Here is an 18,155-nt window from a genome sequence, read left to right as displayed (position 1 = left end):
GGCTCAATTTCACTTCTTGAAGGACACTCTTCACTTGAATAAAACATTTGTACTGGGCCGTTTAACCATACTGATTTTCTTCTTGCCTTTCTGTTTCCATTTTTGTTACTTGATCGGAATAATTCATGTGACACTAGTCTGGAGTGCTTACCTAGCCTCCATGCTCCTTATAAATGTTTTCATTTTGTAATTTTGTCTTTAGGTTCTTTTTAATTAAGTTTCCTTTTTAAAATTCCTCTTCCTAAAAGCTCCACTCCTCACTAATGCTCCCAGTAGTGCAGTTACATCAGTGCAGCATCAGAGAGTATACATTTTGACTGTTACAGTTTACTTCCTCCTTGGAGCAGCCAGGAGACCAGAAGGCAGATTGTGATTTGGGGAGTTATAATCTTCCTCCCAGTCTGCCCCAGGGATATCCCAACAAACTGCTCTTCATTAAGGGTTGTATCACAAGCTGATGATTAGCTCAAAAGTACTAATAATGTAAATTTACATCGTGTGGCTTCCTGATGCTTTTGTGTTGCCAAATGATAAAAATGCCCTGTAACGTGTTCTCTGTTTATGACATTAATTTGAGAAGCAGCGACTAAGATGGCATATGATAGAGGTCTATAAAATCATGACTGCTATGGAGAAAGTAAATAAGGAAGTGTTAGTTACTCCTTCTCATAACACAAGAACTAGGGGGCACCAAATGAAATTAATAGGCAGCAGGTTTAAAACACACAAAAGAAAGTATTTTTTCACACAATGCACAGTCAACCTGTGGAACTCCTTGCCAGAGGATGTTGTGAAGGCCAGACTATAACAGGGTTCAAAAAAGAACTAGATAAGTTCATGGAGCATAGGTCCATCAATTGTTGTTAACCAGGATGGGCAGGGGATGTTGTCCCTAGCCTCTGTTTGCCAGAAGCTGGGAATGGGTGATGGGGATGGATCACTTGATGATTAACTGTTCTATTCATTCCCTCTGGGGCACTTGGCATTGTCCACTGTTAGAAGACCGGATACTGGGCTAGATGGACCTCTGGTCTGACCCACTATGGCCGTTCTTAATCTAAGGTCTTTAATGTCTGTCTTTTCTCCCATCACACCAAGCCCTCAGTTGGAACATCTCCTGGAGACAATGCTTGATTGTCTGCAAGTGAAAGTTATTATATTAAAAACAAATGACAATCAGCCAGAACTATGGGCCAGATCTTGCAGTGTTCTCAGTACCTCACTGGGTTGGCCCTTAACTTATTAGAAAAAAAATGCAGTCTCTAGTTACAGTTTTTTGCATCTATGTTCCTGTATCTGAGAGAGATATTTGCCAGAACCATTATTCACCGACATTGACATGGCACTTCACAACATGTAAAATGGTCTAAAGAGAAAACAAAAGAACAAAATCCCTTCCCCAATGAGTTTACAGTCCAGAGCTTCAAATGGGTACAGGATGACTGACAAAGTGGCATAACTGCATCAGCAGCGGGCAACCAAAGCAAAGAATAGATTTGTGTTGGGTCGTCTTTCCTTAACGTTCTGTTTGCTGCTTTCAATTCCAGCGTAAACCCTGCCGCTGCTTCCTATAGCAAACCTCATAAGAATTAGTGAGCAAATAATTAGGACTAATTTAGTCTCATTCTTAGATGAATGCAAAACAGTAGAAATAATTGTAATATTCTTTTTTAAAGTATCTGAACACAAACAAAGGCACCTGCAGGAATAATGGAAACTCAAATTTTAATCTTTCATTCTTTCAGTTATTTTAAATGTGGCAAGCCAAGCTGTCTGCTTTTTAATTTAAACCATATGTGCACAGTGATGACAGGAAGTGTCAAAATCCATGTAGACAAGTCAGGCATGTCTCCTAGCTTTCATGATAACCAGGTCTCTGACCACATCCAAGACCTTTATCTCCAGTTTGGGGATGCATCTCAAAATAGTGAACAATGCAGCATACTTGGACAGACCTCTGACTTCTCAGAACAAAGACTAGGGCAGCATTTCCCAAACTCTTGAAAGCTGATGCCCCTTCAGGAAGAGAAAGCTAATCATGCCCCTTTTCAGTCCTGCCATGTATTGTTAATGGGTTCATATATACTTTTTTTTCCCCCACTCCTCCCGCTCCACTTGTCTTTTGTGCCCCTGTTTCCAGAGGTGCACACTCCATGTTTTGAAAACACTGGATTAGAGGGACTCATCGTTGTCTTTTCAATAAACCAGCCAAGTGTAAGCTGGGGAATGATCCCGCTACTGTGGGGAATTTTCCTGACTTCTGCACTACCCCGGTGAAGCAGGCTAGCGAAAGGATCTGAGTCCTCGCTCCCACTTCCTTTACCCAGAGGCCTCCCTATCCTTGAGGACTCCCCTTCCACTCTCCTGTCTAGCAGAGTCCTCATAACCCAGACAAGGCTGGGCTCAGGATTCCTGGGGGGCTCAACCTCCCCTCCCCAACCCTGCTGTGGTCACCTAGGACAGGAGCTAGGGTGTCCCCACTCCAGGGTACTCTCTCTGCACTGGGCACTTCCCTGACCCACTGATCATTTCATACAATTTAAAGCAAATACAAGTTAACAATTAATTTAAAAAAAAAGAATAAGGAAAGGTTTAAAGGGAAACACATCACCCTGCTCTGTGGCGGGGAACATTACAAACAGTGTCTCTGGATGTCAGAGCACTTCACAGTCTGTTCCTTGTAGGTCCCAGGTCTCCTCCTCAGGCCCTGGCTGTGCTGCAGGGATGCTGCAGGTTGGACACTTGCAATGGTGGTGGCCACACACCTCCGGGCTTTGGGTGGTGTGACCCTTCTTCCCAGCGTCAGCCCCCCATCGGGTTAAGATCTCCCTCCCAGTCTGGCCTGCAAGGACCCTTGGCTGGGGGTATCTTTCTGCGCTGGGCCCTTTGCCCAAGGTCCCGCCTTGGCTGGCCCCAATTGCTCACCGCATCTGGCTGTGTGGCTGCAGCTCTGCTTCCAGCACAGGATCTGCTCTCCCTGGGCTGTTTCTGTGACTACTCCCAACTCTGACCTGCATCCTGGGCTGTTTTTCTGGTCCCTCTGGATCTGGCATGGCTCTGCTCCCCAGCTCAGATTAGGCCCCTGCTTTCTCCTTAGCTCAGCCCCACTCTGTCTGACCCAGGCAATTCCAGCTCATATGGAGGATGGGACCCCCCTGGCCTCCTGACTCCCTGATTAGCCTGCCCGCCCTTTCATTCAGGCTGACCTGAAGCATTGGCCTCTCTCCATTGTTCCTGGAGACTGTCAGTCTCAGGGTTCTGATTTCCCATTGACCTTCCCCTTTTAGTACTGGGAGCTAGCCAACCACAACACCCCCACTGAATGTTAGTAAGTGGGCAACAGTCCCCTTACACAAGCAAATTCATCCCCAGAAGCTTTTGATCTGGGGGGAGTGTTACAGAAGATTCTAGTCAGGAATCCACCCAACCAAAACACTGAGCTTTGCTAAACTAGAAGAACACTTCAACCAGCTGCTGACTGAAACTTAATGATCTAGTCCCAAAGAAATCCATGCCCCTGTGATGATTCTTGGGGCACCCACGATTGAGTCACCTTGTTACCCCCTGCCTCTAGCAGGAGGACATCTTGCTTGTGCCTGTCTGGGTGGCAGTTCTCTATCACCACCAGCCTTCAGCCACTCAAGCACTCTCCTCTGGGCTATAGCAGCCCTGTCTCTACCATGCAAGTTCACCCCAGTCCCCAAGTCCCTTTGAATTCTTCCCCTGTGATAGCCAGCTCCTGATAGTGGCTGCTCTCAGAAATCCCAGATCCTCTTCCCTTAAAAGGTGCAGTGTACCCTAGTTTACCTTAAACCACTGCTCCCTTAAACCACATAGCACTTGTTAGTAGTACCACTTATAATAAAACAAAGGATAACTCGAGACAAATGGTTACGATACAAAATAAAAATCACAGAACATGACTCTGACTCTGGGTCTATACTTATCAATAGTTCCCGTTCCTAACTAATAAAGTAACGCCCCAGTTCAGTCTGTTGCAGAGCTGGTTGGTTTCTCAGGAACCCAGGATCCAAATGTTCATGAAAACGCCCTTGATCCACCAGGGGTTTCCTCACGGAAACGATACAAAGTGCCTCTCCCTCTGTTGTACTGAAAACAGCCTTTTGTTTTTATATTTACACACAGGGCAAACCTCTGCCTTGTTGTAAAGTTCCTTTCTTACCTTCAGAGTGGTTTCAATCATTTGCAATTGCTTTTGACGGTTACCCATTCAAAAATCTTAGTAGTGTGCAAGGCTAAATAATTGAGCCTTTCCACCCAGCCCTGTTTGGGCAGTGATGCACTGCAACTCCCCCTTGCACGAATGGGCATCACTGAGACACATTATCTCCAGGTGACTAATTTCTACTCCACAGCCATAAAGTGTACTTTCAATATAAATGCTTTATTCCTTAAGTATTACCCATACATGCTGTGATACTCTATACCTCAGGGAGCATCATGTAACCTCCATATTCCTCACTTATATATAATTGTGATATTGTATATAAAACAGGCCATGTGAGGAATCAGGGGAAAGGTTATAATCTGCTGAGTCAGTTTTATATCTAATTATGGATATCATGAATGCCTATGAAGTTATGAGAATGTGTTGTATGGTTGTCACTAAAATATGCTGTGGTTTGGGAAGAGTCCAGATACTAGGTCTCCAGAGACAATGACAAGGAAAGTAACCAACACCCAGGCAGGTGTCAAACAGCCATTGTCCAGCAAGGGAGCTACAATTCAATGACTCACCTGCACCAGGGAAATGCTTAACCTTGCCTGGGAACTCAGCAATGCCCACCAGACATGCCTGGACTTGTGTTCTCCAAGCACATGGGACTGAGGGTATAAAGCAGAACAAGCATGGGGCTCCTTTCTCCTGCCCCCACCCATGCTGCAAGCAACAAAGACTCTGAGAAGACTGGTTTCAGAGTAACAGCTGTGTTAGTCTGTCTTTGCAAAAAGAAAAGGAGTACTTGTGGCACCTTAGAGACTAACCAATTTATCTGAGCATGAGCTTTCGTGAGCTACAGCTCACTTCATTGGATGCATGCCGTGGAAACTGCAGAAGACATTATACACAGGTATATAATGTCTTCTGCAGTTTCCACGGTATGCATCCGATGAAGTGAGCTGTAGCTCACGAAAGCTCATGCTCAAATAAATTGGTTAGTCTCTAAGGTGCCACAAGTCCTCCTTTTTCTTTCTGAGAAGACTGAAGACTGCAAAAGAGGAGACTGGCCCAGGTTTAAGGGACAAATATATATATTAAGGACTGCGATATCTAAAGGGGTGAGAAACTGCTTAATCTAGATGTTGCCCAGTCTAATGGAGTTTAGAGTGTGTTTATATTTTATTTTGGTAAGTAACTCTTACTTTTTGCCTAACACTTAGATTTTATGTGATTATATCTTTTATAGTCAAAGAGTTAAACAAATTTATTATCTTTACCAGTGAGTTTGCCTGCAGTGTTTGGTAATCTGCTGGTGTATATCCACTTTCCATTGACAAAGTGGTGAACCAATTAATAAATCTGCACTGCTTGTCTTGAGCAATGCAAGATGGTATATTCCTGAGATACAAGGCTGGGAGCTGGGGGATATGGCTGGTGCCTTTCTCTGTGTGATTCATGAGTGGCTCTGGGAGCATTCATGCAATCTAGCTGGGTGGGGGGCTCTACATACAGTTGTGCTGAATGATAACAGCACCCAGCAGGGTTCGCTGCTTGTCACTCACAAAGCACTGTGAGAGACAGCCCAGGCTAGAGAGTTAAGGGGGCACAGGAGTCCCACAGTCCCAGGCTGCACCTCGGGGATCCTGTCACACATACATCTTGCAATGATTATGAATCTTGACAAATTAGAAGCCTTCTGTTGATACTCTGTATGGATAAATACCCTCCAAGACATATGTTTGGTGTAGTGAGTTTGTCAGGTCTGAGATAAGAGTGGTTTGCAAAGAACAGGAGACCTTTTGCCAAGAGGCCTCTGTGCTAAAAGAACAAACACCACTGCATCAGCTAGTTCATGTTGAGTTTAGTACACTAGTTGATAGGCTCAGATGTCTACACACACACTCAGACCCAAATCTTGCCTGCTTCAAAGAGTTCTTTCCTTCTTTGCAGATAAAATCAACCAAACCCGGCCAGGGCTTCCTGTGACAGAACTACTCACATGTGAATGGGGTACAGCACACACACCATAGGGCTTGAATGCATTTGGATTGTGGATGAATTTGGAGAAGACGCTAGGTCAAAAGTTATCTTAGTAAGAAGGGAGAAACTTTTGAGAAACTAGCCAATATGCTCACCACAGCAACAACCAGAAGCAGATCACTGATTGTCAAAGGAGTGCAAAGATTTGGGCTCGTGCTGACTCATTGCTACTCATGGTCACACAGATTGCCACAGTGGCAAGCCCATCTTCCTTTGACAGCCCACACAAGGGCCAGTCACAACTGTAGCCCTTGCACTTGGGCACACCATGGGGGAAGTTATAGAGTTTAAGGCCAGAGGGACCACCAGATCATCTAGTCTGACCTCCTGTGTACCACAGGCCACCCACACACTAAACCCTACAACCGGAGTATTATAGCCCACAGAAGACCAGACTGTTAAATGCCATAGAGATATAATAGGAGGGACAAAGTTGCACCAAGGCCTGAAGCCCCTGCAGTGGCAGGGAACTGATTAAGTGAGACATAACCAGATAATCTTGGTAAGTGAACCACACTCCATGCAGCAGAGGAAGGCAAAAAAAACCTAGCTCACTGCTAGTGTGACCTTAGGAAAATTCCTTCCTGACCCCACATGGCAATGAGTTAGATTCTGAGCATATGAGCAGGAACCAGCCAGCTGAGCACACTTCTGCATTCCTCCAAAGAGGATAAGGATGGACAGGGAAATGTGGGGGAGGACCAGAGCCCCACCAGACTGGTCCATGGCACAGGCCAGCAGCACTGAGTAAGTTGGCATAGGCACAGTCTCTCCCTGAGCTCCGATGGGGCAGCGTGGTTCTTCACCATCTAGCCTGGGGAATAGCTAAATATCACAGCTTGGCCCCCTGGTAGCAACAACTTTCCTCTTACGTCAGTTCCAGGATAAACTCTACTTCTTGGTTAATTCTTCTTAACATATGTTCAACATGCCTCAGGTGGCATGTGGCCAGGATTCATCACTGAAGATCATTTGCTCCCCGGGCCTGGCTACTGATGAGGAGTATGATGTTAACGCTGATTTATGCCCCCTTTGGTTAATTGTTAAAAGACTTATCCATAAAAACAAGTAGCTGGATGCAGTGCAGAAGACACATGTCACAAACAGAAGATTTAGGTAACAGATGGAGAATGTGCAGATAAACTCTTAAAAACATAGAGCCTCTTTTAATGTAACAGTTCCTGGTAGTAAAAGAGAAGGATGGGGGGAATAAAATATGGTATGCAATAAGAGTTGAATATAATTTTTAAAGAGAATATTATTGTGGCTTTTATGCTGTTTCAATGACTGTAAAATACAGTGAGGTTTAGAGAAGTTAAAGAAACGGGCATAAATAATGGGAGATTTTGGGCCTGGTCCTGCAAGGTGCTGAGCACTCTCAGTTCCCACTAAATTCATTGGGCGATAATGTTCAGAACTGGACCATTAATTTGAATACATGCAGAGCAGTTTCACTTGAGAAACCCCCCCAAACAAACACACATGTCTACAGTAGGAGAATGTTGGCCAGGAAACAGTATTACAGAAACATATCCAGGGACTTAGTGGAGAGCATATTGCACAAGAATTTATAAGACAACAAATGCTGAAATGGGATATATAAACAGCTACTATACACAGAAGCAGTGAGGTCCTTATTAGTAAGGCCACAGCTGGGGTATGGCATGCAGTTTTGGCATCCATACAAAAATGAGCTAAAGGTTTAGAAAACATTATTGCCTAGAGATGACAATGAAGCTTTTTTGTCGTGTTCATAGTTTGTGCCATGAATAGTGGAGGTTGTTTAAAGCCATACGTTCTTTCTGAAATGTATGAAGTTTTAATACAATTAATCATCTCTGTCTTCCTCCTTGCCAGATCATTGTGACCTAAGAATCTTCTTGTTAAACCCTGGATTTGTGCTGGAAATGGCCCACCTTGATTATCATACACAATGTAAGGAGAGTAGTCACTTTGGATAAGCTATTACCAGCAGGAGAGTGAGTTTGGGGGGGGGGGGTGAAGAAAACCTGGATTTGTGCTGGAAATGGCCCACCTTGATTATCATACACATTGTAAGGAGAGTGATCACTTTAGATAAGCTATTACCAGCAGGAGAGTGGGGTGGGAGGAGGTATTTTTTTCATGCTTTGTGTGTATATAATAAGATCTTCTAAACTTTCCACAGTATGCATCCGATGAAGTGAGCTGTACCTCACGAAAGCTTATGCTCAAATAAATTGGTTAGTCTCTAAGGTGCCACAAGTACTCCTTTTCTTTTTGTGAATACAGACTAACACGGCTGTTACTCTGAAACCTAAGAATCAGACAGTCACTCTAAATCCCAGGCTGCCACCCAAAGATATTTACTCTTGGTAATGCAGCAGTGTAACATGACCCTAGCATTTAAAAATAACCCAAAGGAATGGCCCACTTAGGGCATGGCTACACTTGCAGATGTAGAGCGCTTTGAGTTAAACCCGCCTTCGGAGAGCGCAGTAGGGAAAGCGCTGCAGTCTGTCCACACTGACAGCTGCAAGCGCACTGGCATGGCCACATTTGCAGCAGCATTGGGGAGCGGTGCATTATGGGCAGCTATCCCACAGAGCACTTCTTCCCATTCTGACGCTGTGGCTTGTGAGAAGGGGGCGGAGGGTGCGGGGTATTTTGGGTCCTGTCCCAACGCCCCATGATGCATCGGTTCGAATCCCAGCAATCCCTTTGCTTCCGTCCACATTTGGTGCCATCTTTCAACGTTTTTTGTACTGCGCGCTCTGTTTTCCCTTTCGGTCTGCGGGAATGGAGCCCAAACTGCTGAGGAGCATGCTGACGAGTCTCGCCAGCATGTCACGTTTATCAGTCGAGTTATTCCTTATGATCCAAAGTGACAGTGAGGGCTCCGACGATGATATCTACGTGAGTAACGCATATGACACGAGTTGGCTTGTGGCATTCACGGACATGCTCACTACAGTGGAACACTGCTTTTGGGCTTGGGAAACAAGCACTGAGTGGTGGGATCACATCGTCATGCAAGTCTGGGGTGACAAGCAGGGGCTGCAGAACTTTCGGATGAGAAAAGCCACTTTCATGGGACTGTGTGATGAGATCGCCTCCACCCTGCGGCGCAAGGACATGAGATTGAGAGCTGCCCTGACGGTAGAGAAGTGGGTGGCTATTGCAATCTGGAAGCTGGTAACTCCAGACAGCTACCCATCGGTCGTTAACCAGTTTGGAGTGGGAAAGTCGACTGTTGGAATCGTGTTGATTCAAGTTTGCAGGGCTATTAGTCACATCCTGCTCAGAAGAACCAAGACTCTGGGTAACGTGCATGACATTGTGGATGGCTTTGCACAAATGGGTTTCCCTAACTGCGGTGGGGCAATAGATGGCACACATATTCCAATTCTGGCAGCAGCCGATCTAGCCTCTGAGTACATTAATCAGAAGGGGTATTTCTCTATAGTTCTCCAGGCACTTGTGGATCACCATGGGTGTTTCATTGACATTAAGGCAAGCTGGTCCGGAAAGGTGCATGACACACGCATCTTTCGGAATACTGGCCTGTTCAGGAAGCTGCAAGCCGGGACTTTTTTCCCAGACCAGAAGATCACCGTAGGGGAAGTCGAAATGCCCATTGTGATCCTTGGAGATCCCGCTTACCCTTTAATGCCGTGGCTCAGGAAACCCTACACAGGGAGCCTTGACAGCAGCAAGGAGCTGTTCAACAACAGGCTGACCCAGTGCAGAATGACGGAAGGAAGTATGGGCTGGATGAATGCACTATAAAGTGGGTAGAAAGCTGGCTAGATTGTCGGGCTCAACGGATAGTGATCAATGGCTCCATGTCTAGTTGGCAGCCGGTATCAAGTGGAGTGCCCCAAGGGTCGGTCCTGGGGCCGGTTTTGTTCAATATCTTCATAAATGATCTGGAGGATGGTGTGGATTGCACTCTCAGCAAATTTGCGGATGATACTAAACTAGGAGGAGTGGTAGATACGCTGGAGGGGAGGGATAGGATACAGAAGGACCTAGACAAATTGGAGGATTGGGCCAAAAGAAATCTGATGAGGTTCAATAAGGATAAGTGCAGGGTCCTGCACTTAGGATGGAAGAATCCAATGCACCGCTACAGACTAGGGACCGAATGGCTAGGCAGCAGTTCTGCGGAAAAGGACCTAGGGGTGACAGTGGACGAGAAGCTGGATATGAGTCAGCAGTGTGCCCTTGTTGCCAAGAAGGCCAATGGCATTTTGGGATGTATAAGTAGGGGCATAGCGAGCAGATCGAGGGACGTGATCATTCCCCTCTATTCGACATTGGTGAGGCCTCATCTGGAGTACTGTGTCCAGTTTTGGGCCCCACACTTCAAGAAGGATGTGGATAAATTGGAGAGAGTCCAGCGAAGGGCAACAAAAATGATTAGGGGTCTGGAACACATGAGTTATGAGGAGAGGCTGAGGGAGCTGGGATTGTTTAGCCTGCAGAAGAGAAGAATGAGGGGGGATTTGATAGCTGCTTTCAACTACCTGAAAGGGGGTTCCAAAGAGGATGGCTCTAGACTGTTCTCAATGGTAGCAGATGACAGAACGAGGAGTAATGGTCTCAAGTTGCAGTGGGGGAGGTTTAGATTGGATATTAGGAAAAACTTTTTCACTAAGAGGGTGGTGAAACACTGGAATGCGTTACCTAGGGAGGTGGTAGAATCTCCTTCCTTAGAGGTTTTTAAGGTCAGGCTTGACAAAGCCCTGGCTGGGATGATTTAACTGGGAATTGGTCCTGCTTTGAGCAGAGGGTTGGACTAGATGACCTTCTGGGGTCCCTTCCAACCCTGATATTCTATGATTCTATGACTGTGGAGTGTGCTTTTGGCCATTTAAAGGGCCACTGGTGCTCTCTGTATGGGAAGCTGCACCTGGCCGACAACAGCATCCCTGCGGTTATATCCACATGCTGTACCCTCCAAAACATTTGTGAAGGGAAGGGTGAACAATTCACTCAGGCATGGAACTTGGAGGTTCAACACCTGGAGGCTGAATTTCAACAGCCAGAGAGCAGGGCTATTAGAGGGGCCCAGCCTAGGGCTACAAGGATTAGGGATGCCTTGAGGGAACAATTTGAGGCTGAAAGCCACCAGTAATGTCTGGTGCCCTGCACGGGAGCGAAGTGCAGTGGTTCCAATGTTAGTAGGAATCTGTGTTTGCTACGCTGACTTGCAGTGCCTGTTTCTTTCCTGGGCTAAGGCATCTTTTACTTTATGCAATAATAAAGAATGTTTTCAAAGCCAAAAAATCCATTTATTGAAAAGAAAATTCATTTATTGAAAAGAAACACAACTGCTTGGAAACAGGGCAAGGGGATGGGGTGGGGAATGGTACAATCACAGATTTGCATATGTCCTGTTCTCATACTCAGCCTTCCTGCCTGGAGTGCGGTGCAATGGGTGCTGCACTTCAGGCTGGCTAATATGCATGGTGATGGGGGTTGAGTGCAGTGGGTAAGGGTCATAGTTTTCAGGGCTGGGTGGTGAAGCTACAGGTGTTGGAGGCAGCTGGTGGTGGTAAGAACCCGGATGTTGGGGAAAGTGGGTTGGAGGTGACATGGGGGCACAAGAGAAATAATTTTGGGACAAGGGCTGCGGAGGGGAGGGAGGGTTGGGCACGGTAAAGTTCCGCCTGCATGGCTATGAGTGCCTGGATCAAGTCCACTTGCCGCTCCATTACGCTTATCGGCCGATCCGTGCTTTGCTGCCAGAGCACCGCGCTTTTGTGCCGGCGCTCCTCATTCTGCTGGCAGACCCTCCTTTCACTGTCCCGCCACTCCTGCACTTTCTGATTTTCATTACTTGAATGCTGCATTACTTCATGCAACATGCCTTCCTTGCTTCTACGGGGCCTCTTTCTGATTCTTTGGAGTCTTTCGGCTGGTGATAACATGGACAGCTGAGATCTCAAGGTTGCATCTGTAAAGGCAAAATGCAGGCAGCATTGTTCACACCAGACAGAGCAATGATTCCCCCGTACTTAAAGACAAGCACAGTCTACACAATAGCATAATTTGCCCGTCCCAATGCAAGCGCACATAACCTACGGGAGCCCCAAAATGGTGAGTAAGCACAGGGTCAAGAGTGATTGATTGTTTCACAGCTGTATGTCCTCTGGGTTTCTGTGCCTTGGGGAGAGCCAACAGCGGCAGGGGGCCCCTGGACTGAACACTGTCCCCACGTTTTCCACAGGAGTTTGTCCTGGAAGATATCTCGCTGCTGAGGGTGACCTGGGAAGTGAGGGAGGGTCTTCTACTGCAATGCGGCTTCCGCCCTGGTCCATAGGCAGCTTGTCTATGTGCAGCAATGGTCCCCCCGCCCCTCACAGCACAGTGGCATGGACAAATTAGCCTTACTGGGTCAAGGAACACAGTGGCTCTCCCAAGAAACCTGCACAAGCGCATTGCCCAAGGTCTGGATGAGACCTTTGAAGAGATCACTGAGGCCAGTTACCGCAATGTGAGAGAGCACATCAACACCCTATTCCACATCTAGGCATGCATGCAGCCCTAACCCTCCTCGCCCCAAGAGCCCACACTGAATAACTTCCTTCACAAAACAAAAGCCGCTTACCGGGAACCTCCTCTGGTGTTTGTCCTTCCCCAAGCACCGGTCGCCGTGACTAGCTACCTTCCTCCTGGCTTGAGAACAGCTCCTGGCTGCATGCATCTAGAGATTCCGGGTTGTCTTCCTCCGCCTCAGCACCCTTGCTCTCGCTTTGCTTCTCCTTCTCCTCCTCGTGACTTGTTGCACTGGGCTCTGAAGTGTCCATGGTGGTCCTCGGAGTGGAGGCGGGGTCGCCCCCAAGTATCACGTCCAGATCTTTGTAGAAACGGCAGGTCGCAGGGGCAGCACAAGAGCAGCTGTTTGCCTCACGGGCTTTGTGGTAGGCGTTCTGCAGCTCCTTCACTTTAACCCTGCACTGCAGTGCCTCTCAGTCATGGCCCCTTTCCATCATATCCCTTGATATCTGCCCGAAGGTACCGTAATTCCTATGGCTGGAGCACAGTTGGGACTGGACAGCTTCCTCCCCCAAAACACTGATGGGGTCCAGCACCTTGCCATTTCTCCACATTGGGGCTCGCCTGGTGCGTGGAGGCTTGGTCACCTGGAAACATTCGCTGAGAGCACTCCATGCCTGGCTGAGCAAACGGGAAGGGGATTTTCAAAATTCCCAGAGAATTTAAAGGGCGGGTCTGACGGTTGGTCACCTGAGGGCAGGGCAGTAGAGTTCAAAGTGATGACCCGAATGGCTAGCACAGGCACTGGGGGACACTTCTGGAGGCTAATCAGAGCGCACTAACAGACCAGGGTGTCCACACTGGTGCCACAGCACTCCAGTGGGAGCGCACCAAACGTTATTCCACTCACCAAGGTGGAGTACCAGGAGCGCTCTAGCCGCGGAGTCAGGGCACTGTACGTGCCTTGCCAGTGTGGACGGGTAGTGAGCTAGTGTGCCCGGGGCTCCTTGAATGTGCTCTAACTCGCAAGTGTAGCCAAGCCCTTAGTCTGTGAAACTTCTAGCTTAGCTTGTGCTTCTGTTTTGGATGATGCTATTTTAGAGCTTGGTGCAGTTCATTTAATGACAATACAGATGTAAGTGTGAATAAAGATTTTGTATTAAATCAAGAAGGCAAAACAAAATAAACTACAATAAGCACGGTTTTGTACAGGGCCTAGCACAGAGTTATAGGCTTGCCTCTTTAGGTGCTATGTTAATACAAATAATAAATATGTTCCCTAGAGTAGAATTATTAAATAAAAGGGAGAAATATATATATGTTGTTATACTCTTCAGCATTGCATAAGCAGTTAGGTATAAGTCTCACACTTAAAAATAAGGCAGTAGCTCACAAAACCAAACAATAGCTTACTGCACATTGTGTGATGTGCAGTGTGATGGGGTAGAAGGAGCAGTAGACATATTAAATAATATGTTAGTGCACAGAGTTGCAGTCTGCTGGACAATGTACAGCCATAAAAAGAGACAATCCTGCTGTGAAGAGCTTACAATCTCTGTATGAGTCCTTTGATGTCTACTCTGGAGGGGATTCTGTTGCCCTCAATCTTAGTGGTACCCCCTAGAAAGAGCTCCTGGAAACTGGGTAGTGGTCTGGGTTAATACCCAGCCACTATCCATGCTGTATCTGCTCTGTGGATAATTCTCAGTCAGCTCAGGGACACCTTCTTAGCTGGGAACCTGTTTAAGGTTAGACCTTAAAGGCATGCTGGGTTACCTCTGGGTAGGTAAAGAGATGGGTGTGGCTAGTCAGAAGCCAAGACAGGGCACTCTGGAAACATAGGTACACTTCTGGGCTCATATATTTTTGGTTCTCCCCCTCATGGCCCGGGTGCCCGTGCAGTGCCCTGCTTTGCATTCTTCTTCCAGGCCCCTTTCACAGACACCACACACTTTTTGCTTCTCCACTCACAACATCCTTTTGGGGGAGGGAAGGGGGGGCGGAGTTTATTCAGACAAAATAAACTCAAAAATCCACCCCAGGGCATGGCTCTTACCTCAAAGCCTGGGTGAGCAGAGAGGTTCCTTCACAAAGTCTTTTATCAGTTCTTAGGAAGTAACCTGCTCTGAGGTTCTGGTTGCAGCTGTTCTGCTCAGAGCCAATTCCCTTGCAGACTTCCCCAACTTAGCTCCCCCTCCCCAGGGGCGGCTTCATGCTCTCTTATTGACAAGGTATCAACCCTTTCACTGGGCCAGGTGTCTCTGGTTGGCTCCTTTAGGAAGCCTACTCCAGGCTGCAAGACTCCTGCCAAGAAGCTCCCTCACTGCCTCTTGCTACTTTGCTCTCTCTCACATGCACTCAAAAGTTAGGAAATATCATACTTGTGGTTGCCTATGCAACCTTAATTTGGCTCCTATTTGCAACAGATACCACAATGATAAGCTGTGTGAAAAAATAAATATTTCCTGTGACATTTCTTGGAGCTGCAAAGACTGCTCTGTCTCTGTACTTATTTCCAGGTATGATTCAAAGTGTTGATAATAATGTTCTAGGAGCCTGATCCAAAGCCCATTGAAGTCAGTTGACTTCAATGTACTTTGGATCAAGACCTATATGTCTTGTTTCCTGCTACACAAGAAACCACCTCTCCTCCTGCAGCTTTGGAGTTCTCCTAGTGTCTAGCTTTGAATGTCTTGGGGCTAAGAAAGTATTTTTGATAGAGGGTGATGGACTCTGGAAGTCACTTCTGCATTAATCACGCCGAGATTATCTGTACCTGGTGTGTGTGTGTGGGAGGGAGAAAGAGAGAGAAAGAGAGAGAGAGAGATTATGATCAAATTTCTCATGAGTGTACATATATTCTGGCAAGGCTCTGATTTGTTCCTGTATCATCATTCTAGCACACAAAAGAATATAAAATCAATCCCAGCGCAGTTGCTACAGCAACTGGAATCCTATTTCAATTTGCTTTGTATAAGATTATTTGTTTATTTCAAAGCTAAGATAAACAAAATGACCATTTTAATGTATTTAATCATCACATTTTGTAAATAGCGCATAACTAGACCCAGGCTTTACTAAGCAAATCTAGCTATATTATCAGTAATATTGCATATCACTGGGGGAGCAGGACATGGACAGAAAATTCTAGTTTAGGATTTCCCATTAACTGCTACTGGTGGAGTGATAATTAAATGTATTCTAAGTGATGGAGACTTTCTTCGAGCTAACCCTAATGCAGATTTCTATAACTTAATATTTGTGCTAATTTTCCTTGGATAAAAAAACCTCACTACTGAGCATCAAAGGTAAATCCAGACGTTTGTCATATATTCTCACTTCTTGACTGAAACAGACTTATTCAAACTCTTTTATAATCATTATTCATAAACCATTCTCTGCTTTATAGAAACAATGTAAAATTCACTATTGTTCATGTAACTGATTAGAAGTCATTTATCAAGCATCATTGAACATTATGTAAATGCCCAGCGAAGTACTGGTCCTTTTGTAATAGCATTAGTTTGTCCTTTTGCATATACATTCACCATACTTCTGCTCTTCCACTGTGCCTGTGAAAAGAAAGTAAGTGCCTTTAAAAGGTGTTGTTCTTGATGTACCAGCATCATGTAAACGAGCTAAACTAGGTTGGATAGCTGTGCATCCATTGCTTGAGTAGCAGGCTCCCTAGGGAGTTACATTCTAAAATTTTCTAGCGGCACAATGGAGAATTTTAGATCCTTTAGCTGCAAAGGAGCATTGCAGAAAATCATGAAAAAATCAAGGCACATAAGTAAAAATCCACCTTTGCAGCCAAATAAAGAGTGATACTTGTGACGGCAACAGTTTTGATCCTTCTGACTTTCTCCTAGAATAATTATGCTAGAATCATGGCAGATAGCAAGGGAAGGAATGAAGAGAGGGAGCAAGATAGCCTTTCAGCCGGAGCTGCAACTGGTCTAGAGAACACAAGGAACATATTTTGGCTGACCTAGCCTCATAGTCACTGATCAGGCAAAGAACTAGTTTTAAAGGATCCAGTTAAAGAAAAACAAAGATGAAAGAAAGCAGAGTGTCACCTCTTGTATCTAATACACTGAGTGATGCCAGAAGCAATTTATAATCTACTAGGTCAGGAACTTTACTTAAATCAATATAAATAGCCAAACTGGTAAATCACTTGAAACCAAAGGTGAAGCAGTGGGTTTGTTAAAGATTTCTGGCTGTAACAGCCGGACTGGCAAAAGCACTTTATATATATATAAAGTGAAATATCCTTTAGTTCGAGGCAACTCCCCGCTTTAGTGCAGATGAATTAGGGTTTTCCCATAGCTTTAGTTATAGTTTTAGTTAGTATTAGTTAAAGGAGGTAACTGATGCAGAGTCTGGATTATTCATTGTCATAGATAAATGACAGGCAGTTTAGATCTTGGTCTGGCATTTGTTTACAAAGAAGGAGCATAAAAAAACTCCTGCCGCACACAATGCTTTTCTATGTAGTATGCTTTCCTCCACTCCCTGAAAGACAGCTGCTAGTGGCTTAACTTTATCACAGAGCCAAAATTCATACCGGTGTAACTACAGGGAAATCAATGGTGCTGCTCAAGGGGTAGATTTGGTCTCCAGTACTCCGCACATTCTGTTGGAATACCCAGTAGTTGACTGGATAGTACGTTACTTTTTAGTCTAAAAGCTTCCTGTGGCACATGCTCGTTCTCTACACAGGGGACCTGATTCTTATTTTCATTAATTATGTCCTTTTAAAGACCCCTTTAAACTGCCAGGATGTAAGGGAGAATCAGGCCCTAGACTTTTTCTGAAAGTTTTGGACTCATTTTTGCTTCTGCATTTTACACATGTAGAACAGGAGAGAGGAAGAAAACCAAGGGCATCTCCAGAGACGTACAGTAACATTCACTGGAACAGAGGATATTTGCTTGGCTGTCTAAACAAGAGACCTCAAGTACCCACATTAACACAGGAACCACTCAGAATTCAATCAGATCTGTCAACTCTACCAAGAATAACAATTTGCCTATCTAATGCCAGAAGGAAAATTAATACAAGCAGTTTTCCTCTGATTTTTTGGAATTGCAAAACAGAATATCACATGGCATATATAAGCCCAGGAGGGATGCTGTCACACATCAAAGTATCACACTGATTGATTTTAAAAGTTGTGCTGAATGCTGAGAAGAGGCCCTTTTTTAGCAAGACCTGAATAAGATACCTAAGCATACAAGAGGGTGCACTATGGTAGAGAGACAGGAATAGCGTATGTTAGGGTGTAACAATAATCAGATGGGCCCACACAAAAAGATTCTACTTCCCCCCCCTCTATCCACAATGCTTCTATGCCCTGCCCTTTTCACCATTCACTCAGCATGTTCATCCCAGCTGCCCTCCAGCCCTCATGGTCTTGGTAGCTCTGTCCTTCATTTCCACCTTGTGG

The sequence above is a fragment of the Lepidochelys olivacea genome (genome assembly GCF_965140295.1).
Source record: "Lepidochelys olivacea isolate rLepOli2 genome assembly, chromosome: 2".
Taxonomy (NCBI): Eukaryota; Metazoa; Chordata; order Testudines; family Cheloniidae; genus Lepidochelys; species Lepidochelys olivacea.
Note: the sequence above shows the minus strand (reverse complement) of the source record.